Raw genomic sequence first — 15,369 nt, forward strand, 5'->3', positions numbered from 1 at the left:
CCCTCTCTCTCTCTCTCTCTCTCTCCCCCTGTCTGTCTCTCTCTGCCTTTCTCTGCCTCTACTACCCTCTTAACTCCCCATCTCCATGCCCTGAATAAACTCTATAGCATCCTGTGGCTGGTCCCTCAGGGGGGAAGGGATGCCTCAGCATGGGCCTGCTGAGACATTCCCTTGCCCCATACCTGACTGTACCTCCACAGAACATATTCTCTATCTCTTTATATTTTTATAAACACATGAGTAACTATAAAAGTGCATTTTATGAGTGATTGTGGAAAGCCTTCTTCTGTTCAGCAGACGGTCTTGGAGGCTTCCCACAAGGTGGTTCGGTGGCTGCCCTAGGCCTTCCATCTTGCCATGGAAGAGCATTCTCTCCTTACACAACAGGTTCTCTTGACTTTGAGATTACAGCACAGCTGACTTCCCTTTAGCCACAGCCCCCTTACCCGTCAGCCTTTTTGTTTTGTTTTTTTCCTTTTGTAATGTATTCAGTATATTTCATATAAATTTTATAGTCAGTCTGTAAATGTTAGAAAAAAAAAAGTAAAGCCTCTCGGGGCTTTTCTTTGGATGACTGTACCTGTAGCTGTCCAGACCGACTGAGGACAATGAGGATCGTGGGAAATGCTGCACTTCCCACAGTCGCTTTCTCTGTCTGTGAGGCCATCGTCCATTTTTCTCACCTTGCTGTGCTCAACTCGCAGGAAGGAAGGACGTGCACGTCTTTTGGGTCATTTATCACCAATGCTTATTATGGCCGTGGTCTATTAGAGACGTGACTATCACTTTACTGCCCAATTGCTTGCTACTAGTAAAATACAAATAAACTTGATTTCCACACACTGATGAGATCTTGTATTAGGTCTCAGCTTTGTAGACGATCTGCATAAATGCTATCTGTAAATAAAAGCAGTTTTATTTCTTCCCATACATTTTTCATGCCCCCTTTCCCATCAAAATACCCAGTATGATAAGTGTAAATGAGGAGAGACGGCTAACCCACTACTGATCTCAGGAGGAAGGATTTCCATTGTTGTTGAGACATTTCTGTACCTATCTCTTGAGCTTTCCTTCCTGACTTGGCCTCTTCAGAGCTGGAATTAAAGGTGCGCCCCCACCCCCGACCCCTCCACACACACTTTGATATGAAGGAGGCAGAGGCAAGCAAATCTCTGAGGTCTATGCCAGCCTGGTCCACATAGCAAATTCCAGGCCAAAAAAAGCTACATGGTGAGACCCTGTCTCAAGCTTAACAAAAAATGTAAGTTTTCATACGTCCTAGTTTGCCTTATAGTGCTGTGGTAAACACCCCAACCAACAGCAAGTCGGGGGAGAAAGAGTGTATTTCAGTTATTACCTTATAGTCCATAACCGAGGGAAATACAGAAAGAAGCTATTGCCTCCACATATGTAAAGCAGACTGATTTGCAATCTTGCCTCAGTTTTTAAGATCAGGATTGTGCAGATTAAAATGAAGGTTGTGGAAAGTAATGAATTTTCCTCAACCTTCTAGAAGCATTTCATTAAGTTGAGTTTAAGAAATTATTCTTTAAAGAGTTAACATAAACCACTGAAATTATCTGAGTGTAAGGTTTTCTTTATAGGAAGATATGTTAATTTGTTTTTGTGAATACAAGGCATATAATTACGCATAATTAAAAATAAATATATTATTTCTTTAAGTGAGGAAGAAGATACTCTTCTGTACTTCCCACATGCCGACCACTTGAGTATTCTCCATTCCTTCCCTAGCCTCAGATTTCCACCCTTCCTCACCTGGCCTCAGGACCATCTTTCAGGGCCACAGTGTAAGTGTGTGACAGAAACATCCCTGCCTTCATTTACATCAAAGCTCCTTCTTCTCAGCCCATTCTGAACGTCAGTCTACATAGATATACAATATGGGGTAGACATACTTTCAGTTTTCTTTAGTGGATCTTTCACTACCTCTGGCATTTACCATTTTGATGAGAAATAAGATTTTATGCCTTATGTGGTTTTTCAAGATTTTTTTTTCTCTCTCCAGATTTTGTTTTTCGAGTTTGATTACTACACACCTACTTGTGGCTTTCTTTGCTTTGCCTTAGTAAAATTCTCAGAATGCTCATCTTGAGTTTTTGCTTACAGACACCGAGTTAATATTTACACGTCTGGACTTGCTCAATCATCATGCTTTCTCTCCATCCTCATTCTCCTCAGCTGGGACTCAGGCCCCCCCGCCCCCCCATAATGCATGGTCTATCCCATGGTCCTCACCACATTGTGCAATATAGGATTTTGTTCTTACTGGTCCTCAGGTTGAGTTCTTCCTACTGGCTTATCTTCCTCTTCTGTTTAGAAAACACCCTGTTTCCCACTCTTCATTTCTGAAGCCCAATCTGATTCTTCTCTCATCATAACCCTTGGACATAGTGGTCATCTGTATACTCATGACCACATTAATAGGTATAGGAAAGCATTTTAGAAAAATCTAACATTCATTCATAATCAACTTTTCTCCAATTAGGAATACAAAGAAAACTCACTGACTTAATAAAAACCATCTCCAAAAACATACAACAAATATGATCCTCAATGGCAAAAAAAAAAAAAAAATAGCTTTCTCCCAAGACCAGGAACAATGCAAAGACATAGTGTCAACACACTCAGCATCAGCCTACAAATCCTAGTTTTCCTTTAAGTCTTTGTGTATATTTGTGTGTACAAATGACACAGTTTTCCTTTAAGTCTTTGTGTATATTCACAATGGCCACTTTTGAGTTCTTCTCTGCTAACACTGCGGTCCTCTCAGGGTAGGATTCTCTTGACTACAGATACATGTTCTTGAGTATCCACTCTTCTAGTAAATTGTAATTGTATTAAAGAGGTGTTGGAAGCTGGGATCTTCAAAGGGTGTTAAGTCATGTGGGCTTAGCATTAAGGAGTGACACAAGGCCATTATCACAGAAGAAACATTATTCCACAAGCATGCGTTCCCTATAAAAGGATGATCTGAGGTTCTGTCTGTGAGTCACTCCCTGTCTCTCTCTGTCTCTCCCTTCCCACTCCCTACCCCATGTTTATGATGCAACAAGGCCCTTGTCAGATTACTGGACCTCCCAGCCTCCAAAATCATGAGCTACCACATTTCACTATAAATTACCCAAACTGTGGTATTTTGTTATAAATTAGATATTATTACCAAGTGAAATTGATCCCAGGTGTGCAAAGTAGGTTCAACATAAAGGTGAATTAAAAAATAAATAAATGTAACTCACCATGTCAGGAGGCTAAAGAAGAAAAATCACATGATCACATTAATAGGTATAGGAAAGCATTTTAGAAAAATCTAACATTCATTCATAATCAACTTTTCTCCAATTAGGAATACAAAGAAAACACACTGACTTAATAAAAACCATCTCCAAAAACATACAACAAATATGATCTTCAATGGCAAAAAAAATAGCTTTCTCCCAAGACCAGGAACAATGCAAAGACATAGTGTCAACACACTCAGCATCAGCCTACAAATCCTAGTCAACTCAGCAAGGTGCCAATGAGATGATGATGGATGGATGGATGGATGGATGGATGGATGGATGGATGGACAGACGGACAGACAGACATAACAATGATAGATAGATGGACAGACAGACATAAAGATGATAGAGATACATGATAGTATAGAAAATCTGAAAGAACTGATGAAGGAAAACCAAGTCCTAGAAGGGATAAGAAATTTTAGCAAGGTTTCAGGGTACAAAACTTACATATAAATGGCCAAATGGCAATGAAGCCATCAAAATTTAAATTAAAAGTCACCATTTACACTGGGACCCTCAAAAAACCTTAGACATAAATCTAAAAAAATGTGCATGCTATCCATATGATGAGAGCTACAAAGCTGATGAAGGAGAGAGAGCCCAGGTCTAAATTGAGCAGGAGACACTCCAGTTTTGTGAATATAACCCTGTATCACACAGTTCTCCTGGCTTGATTTAGAGATTCAATACCATCCCAAACAATATCTCATGTCTCAGAAAGTTATTTTGTGAACATTTTTAACAGTAAAGTTTGTGTGACTTGGCAAAACAAAAACTACAAAAACAACAATAAAGCCAGAGAACTGAGGGGTGGGTGTCAGAGAACTGAGGGGGTGGGTGTCAGAGAACTGAGAGGGTGGGTATCAGAGAACTGAGGGGGTGGGTGTCTAAGTAGTTGGTGGGGGAGGGGCAGGAAGTCTCAGAGGGTAACAATACCGGATGTGCAGACCTGGTCATCTGAGTTCAATCCCCCAAACCCACATAAGGTGGGAAAGAGAAAACTGCCTCTCACAAATTGTGCTTCCACAGATGTGCTGTAGCACACACACAACAATAGTAAATACTTTTTAAAAACATAAAGCTACAGTAATGATGACAGTTCAATATCAGTGTGATAGTGGACCAGGATGAAGAAGTTGGAGATACACCTAGGCCCTGAGTGGTGGTGCATACCTTTAACCCCAGTAGTCTGAGATTAAAGCCATCCTGGTCTATAGATCAAGTTCCAGGATAGCAAGAATGCTGCATCTCAGAAAAGAAGAGAGAGAGAGATGGAGGGGGGAGAAAGAAGAAAAAACTTAAGTATGGCTGACTGGTTTTAGATGAACAATATACAATAAAAAAAGATAACTTCTCAAGAAATGGCAAAAATTGGACATCCACATGAAAAGATGGTTATAGACACAGACCTGATAATATCTTGAGAAAGCTTAAATGACTATAAACTACAGACCTAAAGATATGACACATCTAAAGATATCACGGGAGAAAAATCCAGAAGATTTTGATAGAACACAAATGATAGCAATCATGAAAAAAGAATATTATAAACTTCATTAAAGTTAAACTTGTCTTCCTACAAAAGATATGGTCAAAAAAAATGAAAAGACAAGTTCCAGTAGGAAAAAAGTCACATCAAAATACTCAGAGACAACAAACTGTTATGCAAAAACCTGGAAAGAGTGTTACAACTCAAGGATAAGCAGACAACACAACTCAGATAGTAGCATACAAAAAGATACTAGGCAAATAAAAACACGGTCAACATATGTTACTGAAAGTTGCAAATTAAAAGGACAATAAGCCAGCAGCACATACCACTAGATGAGCCGTTCTGCAAAACACTGACAGTGCTACATCCTGGCAAGAATGAGGGGCAAGGACTCTAGTCTCCTTCATTCAGTGCGGAAACAAAATACCCAGCCAGTAGATGACAGCCTGGTCATGTCTAGTGTTTCTCCAAATTAGAAGCATACGTCTATGCAAATGGTCTCATCTGTGCTTGTTAGAATCAGGAAGCATCTGAGAAGTAATTTCACAGGTAAGCAGATACATAAGTTATGGTACAACTTGAGGATGGAACGCGTCAGTGCTTTAAGGAGACAGGCTGAGAGAAGATAGAGAACTTACAAGCACATTGCCAGGGGAAAGAGGCCAATAGGAAAACACGATGCTGCCGTTATTTCAGGGAACAATACCTGTGGCTTCCAGGTGTGAAGGCAGAGAGTGGGATGGAGATGCTACAGTGACAGACAGATATCATTAAACACCTCTCAAAGCCCACAGAAGTGCAACACCAGAATCAAGGCCTAACAGAAACTGGAATTTGATGGATAAGATGTGCCTGCGTGAGGTTCACAATTATAACAAACACATTACATGCTGGAGGCAGGGTGGAAAACTGCTCTTGCAGCTTGATTCTTCTGTTACCCCCCCCCAAAAAAAAGGTAGTGGGGGGGTGTGGGTGGGGTGGGAGGGGGAACAACCAGTCATTGCTAAAGAAAAATTAAAGTGGAAGTATCAGCAATACAATATATTTTTCTATTTTTAAAATTATTTTTCATACAATATAGTTTAATCATATTCTTTGGCAAGTATGATAAAGAATACCAGTGAAGGGTAAAGAAAAAAGAGGGAGGAAGAAAGAAAAAAAAGAAGGATTGGAACTGAATGTTAGCTGAAAAGACTTCTGAGCTTTCTAAACAGATTCTAACACAGAAACATACTCACAGCAAGGATGCCTGTCATTGCCCAGAAACAGTCAGTAGCAAAAAAAGAAAAGGAAGGGGGAGGGGGCACCGCCCAACTCTGAGGAGGAGGACAAAGACAGAACTGTCTCCTAATCGGAAACATTTGGAGAAGGAGTCTGCTAGGACGAAATATATTCAACACACTGGAGCCCAAATCACCCAGCAATTCTCTTTAAAAATCTGGTGGAATATGAAACACAATTTAAAAAAAAATGCTTTATTTTAAATGTTCCCAGAAAAATTCTTTGCTCACAAAAAGAAGCCTGGTATAATCTCATTTTTAAATCTTCAAAAATTAGTTTAATTGACAAGCAAAAAATTTAAACCCCTAAAGTAATTCGGTTGTACAAAGCACTCACTTTTTTCTGCTGAACACCTCTATTGAGTTCCCCCCAGACTTTTTATAAGTAGTTCATGCTTCTCTAAGCAATCCTAAATAAACTCAGTGGCTCACCAAACCAAAACTCAGAGTTCTAAACAAAACACACACTGATCACATACCACAGCAGGCAAGTCATTCTCACCTCCAAAACGCAAGATCAATTATGCTTCCTTTAAGTCGGTCTTGTTAGACCTAGTCTACCTACTGATTTAGCATAGACAAGCTACAAAGGCCCAGTGCTAACAAAAGGTGACTCACAGATGGACTTCACCAAAAAGAAAACAAAATCACAGACTAAATCTGTCAAAAGCAAGGATGCACTTGTAAACATTCTCAGTTAGACAGTGTCTCAGGCTGCTTTGAACTTGGCCTCTATCATGGACTCATTTGGGTTATGAACAGCTATTGCCACCTCCTGGACAACCACAAGATATCCTTTAGAAAGGATTCTACCTCATGCTGGCCCTTTCTTTTCCTTCTGTGTGGATGTTGGGTGCATGGTGGCGTATGTTCCTGAGCACATGTGTGCATTGGGAGGCAGAAGTCGACCACCCTTGCCTTTGATAAAAGGTCTCTCATAAGCCTGGAACTTGGCAATTAGGCTAGCCTGGCTGGCCAGTAGGCCCAGGGTTAGATGCCCATTTATGTTCGGTTATAAGCATGAGCCAATATGCCCAACTTTTGAAAGTGAGCTCTGGGGCCAAACTCAGGTCTCCATGCTTCTATAGACAGCTCTTTACCTACTAAGTGATAGCCCTAGTCCCTGCCCTTTTGATTTTACTGGAAAAATAAAGAGTTCACAGCCATGACAGGTATTGCTTTGGAGAAGATCATCTTTCCTGGCATATGATTTCTCTTTAAAGTAACAAAGCCAAGCATTTCACCTCATCAACAGCAGTAATCTTTGTTCCTGCTATAGCTACATAAATTTAAACATTCATTCCTCTCTTGACAGCCATATAACACATTCACAGGAAAGGAATAAAACACGCCTTCTTCTTGGGCATCTGAGGCAGGTGATCATTATATGGATTTAGACATGGCATCAGCCAAATCCTGCTCCTGACTGTGCAGAAAACCATTGTGATAGGAAATGCTTCAGTTTGCCCTTAAGATACACTTTGCACCATGGCTAAACTTCACTGTTGAAGAACAGCAAATTAAAATAGAATCTGAGGCTTCCTGACCATCTTCCCTGCAATGTCTTTCATTGTCTTTCTCTGCGAAAGGGCCACAATATGAGGTGGGATCCAGAAGCGATGTCAGTCAGTAAGAAGTGCTTGTCAAAGATGATACTCCCTATGGAGATCACAGTGTGGCTTTTAACTGCTGCTCTGTCTTCTCTTCGGATACTCTGACCAGATCCACTCCCCTGTCAACTCCATTATAAATTTGTAGTTTTCTTTCCTGCCTTTGCTCCAATTTATAAGAAACTCTGGAGAGCTTGCAAACACATCTAAATACCTGGATTCATATTTTGCTTCTCCTTCAAAAAATATTTCAAAAGGTGAGAAAGAAAAAAATTAAATTTTATTATCAAGGCTAATTTATACAGAAACGTAAAAAGACTTCAAAATGGAGTCGAACCTTGCACATGTGTAATAAATATGTACAGACCCACACATGAAGCAGGATTTCAATTGTTGGTCTTCATAGTATACCTTATATTTCTATTAGTTCTACATTTTATAAAGGTGAAAATTATCCTACCAAGCAAAGGCACAGCAGTTCCACACATGGAGGCCCTGAGTGATTAAACTAGACAATGATAAAGATGAACAAGAAAGGGGAGTGTGTTTTCCATGACTTCAGTAACACAAAGCTATAGCTGTAAGCTGGAAAAAAAAAACCTTTTCCTTTAAGTTGTTTTTGGCTGCAGTGGTCATCATAGCAATAAATACCCTAATAGAGACACACACATACATGTATGCCAGATGAGCTGCTCTTGACCTTGACTTCCCTGTGCAAAATAAGTAATAAAAATGATAAGCCCAAACAGGCACCAAATCAATTTCTTAGCCAAGAAGTCCTTAATAGTTACCAAGAAGTGCAGAACTCTCATGGTCCCTATAACAACTATAAATGTAAATTTACAGTTTGAAAAATAACTCTAGGGGAAAATAGCCTATACAATTCCCTCTTCAAAGCAGTTCCCCACTCATAACTATAATTCAAACTGATATTATGATTAAGAAAATACTAGACAAATGTTTAGAACACGGTACGGAGGGGTATACCTATAACCCCAACTCCTTGGGGGACTAACACAGGGTTCAAGGACACTCTGGGACATTACAAGACCCTTGCCATAGGTAAACTATACACTGAAGAAAACATTGTTTAAGCGCTATTATTTAAAAGATTATGTTAACAATAAACAAGTTCTATAAGCAACTGAAAAACTTAAAAAAATGTCTATGATGTCAGAAGAAGTCAGAGGTGACAGCTCCAAAGCCTCGATTTGATGCGTGTCCACACAGCACATCTATGAACATGCTCACAGCATATTTACTTCTATTAAAATGCTACTGCCCAGAAACATGTCCTAAAATAAGTGAATGACTAAACATAACTGTGATATGACACTGTCACAAAACACTGCTAATATACACATCTAGGGTGGCTCTCAAAGGCTTGTGCTAATGGTAAGGGCTCATCTTAAAGTGTTACTTACTCTTTAAGATGTCACTGTGAGGATGTTCTGTGAGAGAGGCAGTGTCAGGGAGGAAAGTGAATTAGCATCAGGAGTTAGAGGGAAGAGAACATCACCACAGGGAACGTGTGAACAAGTGCATGGCAGAAGATTGATGAACAGGTCCCAGAGAAACTGTGCTGGACTGTAACCCTCAAACACCAACCACATTAACCCAGCTCCACCAGGCAAGCCCTCACCCAAGAGGATTCTGTGACATCACCAACTGTTAGGGACCAACCATGTATGCAAATATATGAGCTTAAGCATTTCATATCATGCCTCAACGACCAGATGCCACATGATTCTCTAGTCTCTTCTTAGCACTGGAGACCAAGCCTGGTGCTGAGCACAGGCTGCTTGCTCTACTGTTCACCGCTATCTCCAGCTGCTTTTAACCTTCTAAAGATTTATGCCGGGCAGTGGTGGCGCACGCCTTTAATCCCAGCACTTGGGAGGCAGAGACAGGCGGATTTCTGAGTTCGAGGCCAGCCTGGTCTACAGAGTGAGTTCCAGGACAGCCAGGGCTACACAGAGAAACCCTGTCTCGAAACAAAACAAAACAAAAATAAAAAAAGATTTATATCCTGTTTGGTTTTGTGTGTGTGTGTGTGTGTGTGTGTGTGTGTGTGTGTGAGAGAGAGAGAGAGAGAGAGAGAGAGAGAGAGAGAGAGAGAGAGAGAGAGATGTGTACACCAGTGCCCTTGGAGACTAGAAGAGGGTACCAGATCCCCTGGAGCTGGAGCTAGAGGCAGTTGTGAACTGCCCAGTGTGGGTGCCAGGCACTGAACTAAGGCCCTCTGTAAGGACAGGTAAGTGTTCCAGCTCCTCTTATCCTGGGCTGGCCTTGATCTTGCCATCTTCTGGTGTCAGCCTCCTGAGTAGTGAGATTACAGGCCTGTGCCACTATGCCAGCCTTTATATTAACATTCCTAAATGGTAATATTATGTAGATGGAAAACAAACTAGTTACTGCTATGAGGTGAGTAACGGGGAAGTGTAAGTATAAAGGATGAACAAGAGGGATGTTTGTGAGGACTTCCTGTATCAGATGCAGTGGTGGTAGGGCTAATTAATCTACATGTGATAAAATAGCACACACTGATATCCTGGTTTGACTCACGTACTCTACTGTCTCTGCAACCTTCTGCAAATCTATAATTACTTCAAAATAAAAAAGATAGGATTTTAAGTTAGAATGTAAAAATAAAGCCTTCTGAAAAACAAGAACAAAACATATTAAACCCTTAAAGCCTGCCCAAGAGGGAAAAAGATATACTATACAATCTTGAATAAGAAATGATAGAACCCTAGACACATAGGTCAACACCAACGAAATTTAAATTGTATGTAAACTGTACTAGGACTAGCTAGAGTCTAGAGTGTGTGCCTCTGGATGGCCGCAGCTCTGCTGACTTTCCATCACACACCGCTTGCACAGAGTCCCATAGAACCCCTAAAAGTCTGCAGGGCGAACATAGCTGTGAGCACGAACCAAGATCTTGACCTCCATAGAGCTTGTAGAGACAGAAACTAGATAAAGCAAAAGAGCTGGCTCTGAAGGCTCACCTCCTAGGCTAACACAGGGTACACGTTCCTCACCTCTCTGAGTAAGCCAAAGGGCAAGCTGATCCACCAGGCGCTGAAAAGAACAATTCAGACTGACGCATTTCAACAATGTGAAGATGGTTTGTGAATGGAAGTTGGTAAAATAATTCATCAAATTAAACCATGCAGCAAAATGATCTCATCGTATCAACTGATGACACGAAAACTAGCTGTTACTCACTGAATGAATGAATATTATTAAAATAATAAGTATTTTCTTTCTTGAAGTAAAACAAAAAGCAGATAGTATATCAAAATGTAAAATACTAAAACCGTTGTTAAATGAACAGCAGATAAAATAATTCCTTCTCATGTTAGAAGCCTAGAAGACAAGCTGGGTGTTGTGGTCCACGCCTGTCACCCCAGAATTCAGGGCTGAGATAGGAAGAGTGCTACAATTCAAGGCCGGCCTGGGCCACAGTAATTTGAGGCCACCTTGAGCTACTTAGAGTGATCCTGTCTCAGAAAAAAATAATCTTGAATACATTAAAATGGCCTTAGCATTCATAGCAAATCTAGTAAAAGAATTATAAGAAATATGAAAATGGCAGTTTTTATTATAGGGAAAAATGAGACTAGGAGTGAGCATAAAAGTTGATATACAACAAAAAATGATAAAATGCACTAATAAATACAGAGGGCCTATATGAAACCCTAAATTTTTATTAAAGGACATAAAAGCTAAATAAATGGAAAGACACACCATGTTTCTGGATGGGATGAGTTCTGAAATGTCACTTTAATAAAATAATGTATAAATTTAGTAACAGCTCCTGTCAGAATTCCCTGGGTCTCTGTTATGGAACAGCAGAATAGTTGCCAACGTGGCTGAGAGAGAGAGAGAGAGAGAAAGAGGGAGAGGGAGGGAGAGGGAGAGGGAGAGGGAGAGGGCGAGGGAGAGGGAGAGGGAGAGGGAGAGAGAGAGAGAGAGAGAGAGAGAGAGAGAACTGATTTCTTAAATCAGAACAGTTTTACCAAAGAACTACAATGATGGAAAGGAATATTCTAGAAACTCAACTGCATACAAGAACTTCCCTTTGATCCATAAAGCACCTTGGACTCCTGTCAATGTCCTTCCTTCAGCTCACCTCAAGCATATCAATTGGCCTGTCCCCCACAGCTCAGAGCCACACATCTGTCTGACACTCTCCATCTTTCCAGTTCACTCAACTTGGCAAAACCATGCCAAAAGATCTCACCCAATAGGAACACTGTCCTTTGATGTCATTGTATCTGTTGGCCTTGCTTTCCTTGTCTCTTCTGCTTCCTATCTGCTCCTTACATTTGCTTTTCAATAGCTTCTGCATCTATTACCATTTCAGGCCCCAAAGAAATCCCAGTCTGGTCTGTTAAGAGAGATGGTTAGTTCCCAGCTGGAGACACTATTTTGGAGGTGCTACAACTCTTAGGACAGATCCTTGGTGGTATTTTGCCCTTGGCCCATTTCTCTCTGCTTCCTGCCCATGGTACACTTTGCCATGGTGTTCAGAATCATTAGAGCCCTGGCAGTGGACCAGTAACGGCTTCTGCACAGCTGCCTGTCATACGCATCCTTCCCATCCATACACATTCTGTAAAACCACCCAGGTTAGTATCCACAACTCCCAAACTGTCTCCTACGAATGGCTTCAATACTCTCAAATCCAAACCTACATTTTCTGTTCTTGTGCTGTCTCTGAGCAGCCAGGAATATGCGGGCTCTGGGGCCACATTGCTGGTTGAGTCACCTGTGAAAGATGTGGGTGGGTCACTGACTTCCTGGTGCCAGGGTTTCTTTTAACAAGGAGAATGAGAACACTATTCTAATGTAATGCCAGAGGGCTCTGGAAGGATTCCACGGTTTCTTGTGGACAGTACTTGGGAAATGTCTGCCAAGCTCTCAACCGTCACCCACTGTTGGCCACTGTCACCACTGGTTCTCAAACATTCCCTTCTATTGGACTACAGAACAACCCTTTCTCTGTCACCCCTGAGTAACTTTCAGGTCTTTCTTTCCACTCCTGCTTCCAGACTTTGGTTAAGCAGTTTTTGAAACAAGTACCAGATTACATTACTTCTATGACACAGTTGGTCAGTCATCTTCCCAATCACCTCATTCTTATAGAACTTTTATATTTGTTTCCTATGTGTGTGACTATGTCACCACATCCATGGAGAAGTCAGAAGACACTTGTAGGAGTCTATTCTTCCTTTCTACCACGTGAGTGCTAGACACTGAACTCAGGTCACCAGGCTTGGCAGTAAGTGCCTTTACCTACTGAACCATCTTGTTGGTCTCTTATAAACTTCTGTGCCATTGGAGATAACAATGTGCCCAACCTAAAATTCCTAACGTTCTCTATAATTAGGTATGGCTAGGTGGCTACATTCTAGGTAGTGATATGCATGGGAAGTTTCATTTCTCTAAAAGGCGTGAGTGCTGTAAGGCAGTGTGCTGGCTTCTCCTTCCTTCTATGCAGAATACAGATATGAGAAACAGAGCTCCATTGTCTTGTGGCAGTATGACCCCCGGGGCTTCCTGAAAGCCTGAGGATGGAGCTGGCCAATGCACATCACTGAATCACCACTTCTGATCTTATAGAATGTATGTTTAAAGGAGCATCTTGAATTTTGTTACATACAACAGAACCTAATCCTAAGTGACAAAACCCTCCTGTGTGAGATTAAACTCTACTGGGTTTACAAAGTCCATGTGGTCTCATTTCCGCTCACTGCCATGCTCCACAAACATGGCATGGTTATTTATTCCCTGGCACCCCAGGCTGGGCCTGGCCTGACCTGAAAGTTCCTCTTCCAGATTTACATAGTAGACCTTTCCCACTATTTGTCTCAACTCAAATGCTGTTTGGCTAAATTCCAATCGACTATTATGTGGTATTTTCTTCTGTTTCCAGATAATACAATTTGTTTACTCTAAGTCATCCACTATACTAAACTGTCTCACAAGGTCTGCTTTAGTCACTACTTGTCCAAGGTCCAAGAGTGTCAGGCACACATGAAGGATGAAATAAATCATTGCTGAAAGCATCAATGCATTATGGCATTTTAAAATAATATATTTTGTGGCATGTTTATTATTAGCTTGGAAGAAAACATAAAAGCAACACAAATTTCAGGTATATTACATACTGTGAAATTGACACAAAGGCCAGTAAACAATTATGAAATAATAAGACCAACTTTATAGGTATTTATTTGTATACTGTTGGGATGAGATTGTCCTTTTAAAAATTTATTTATGTGTGGGTGCATGGGTATGTGCATTGCCATGGTGCCTGTGCAGAGGTCAGAGTTGGGGAGGTTGGTCCTCTCCCACCGTGTGGGTCCTGGGAACTGAACTCAGATTGGCATGTTTGGTGGCAACCACATTTACCCTGTTTTGAGACAGGCTAGATCCCATCTCAAAAACTAAACCACACCCCCGCTTCATACCTCTCCAGCCCAGGGTTGCCTTGTTAAAGAAAAATCCTTCTTAAAGGAAAGATAACTAGTTCTGTCTGTCTACAAAAAAAGAAAATGGATTTTTAAAATTACTGTTCTGAAACAGAAGGCACAACCAAGCTCAAGTTGGCTCTTAGGACAAAAATATCAAAAATACTAAAGGGGACTGTAGAAATGCCTCCGTTGGTAAAGTACTTTGCAAGCACAAGGACCAGAGTTCATCTCTCCAGAACCCATTCCAAAGGCAGGGCACACGTGCAATCCCAATGTTGTAGACACAGATTCTACTTGCAAAGCTCCAGGTCATAAGAAAGCATGTCTCAGACAAAGAAGAGGAGAGCAGCTGAGGACTGACAGTGGAAGCTGCCCTCTGACCCCCACAAGCACATGCACACTTGAGCAAGCAAACAAACAAACAGGCACACGCTCCCACCAAAAATATGTCGAAGGGCTTAAAGAGCAAGTTATACTAGTGAAGTCCAAGAAGAACATCAACATGCTACAATATTTATACAGGTTATGCAAACTGGAAGAGAGATACATGAAAGAGGAAAAAGGAAGCTAAGACTACGTAGGTAAAAAATTCTGAAAGTAGTTGGGCAAGTGGCACACTCCTAAAGTCCCAGCAAACTTGAGTTTGCAGGCAGGAGGACCACTCTGGCTCCATGACTTCAGGCTAGATCCTGTCTCAAAAACTAAACCACACCACTGCTCTATAACAAAACCCAAAAAGCTGTGGTCACCTCAGGTATAGCGGAAGCAGAAGGAAAGAGAAATCAAACAAAATGTGCAAGCAATGTGTGCTACTAGGAAAAACATATGGCTTGATTTTTACACTTGGAAGTACACACCACATATGAAAACATATCCAAGTGTCTTTAAAATATGGCTCAATAATTTTTTAAAATTATCTTAGAAATATATACCCTCTGCCCCTTTATTTACCACTTAGAAACAATGGTGGTGTGCACGGTTAAGTGGCAGCTTAAATGGACACTGCAATTGAACGTGGAATCTAGAGTTTGTACAATACACACACACACATGCACATGTGCACAGGCACACACATGGAATGCAGAACTCTACGTAATTATGATCTCATGCGCTTGTGGAGGGCAGCCTTCAGTGTCAGTCCTCAGATCTCATGTGCTTGTGGAGGGCAGCCCTCACTGTCAGTCCTCAGATCTCATG

The sequence above is a fragment of the Grammomys surdaster genome, unplaced genomic scaffold (assembly GCF_004785775.1).
Source record: "Grammomys surdaster isolate TR1022 unplaced genomic scaffold, NIH_TR_1.0 140, whole genome shotgun sequence".
Classification (NCBI taxonomy): Eukaryota; Metazoa; Chordata; class Mammalia; order Rodentia; family Muridae; genus Grammomys; species Grammomys surdaster.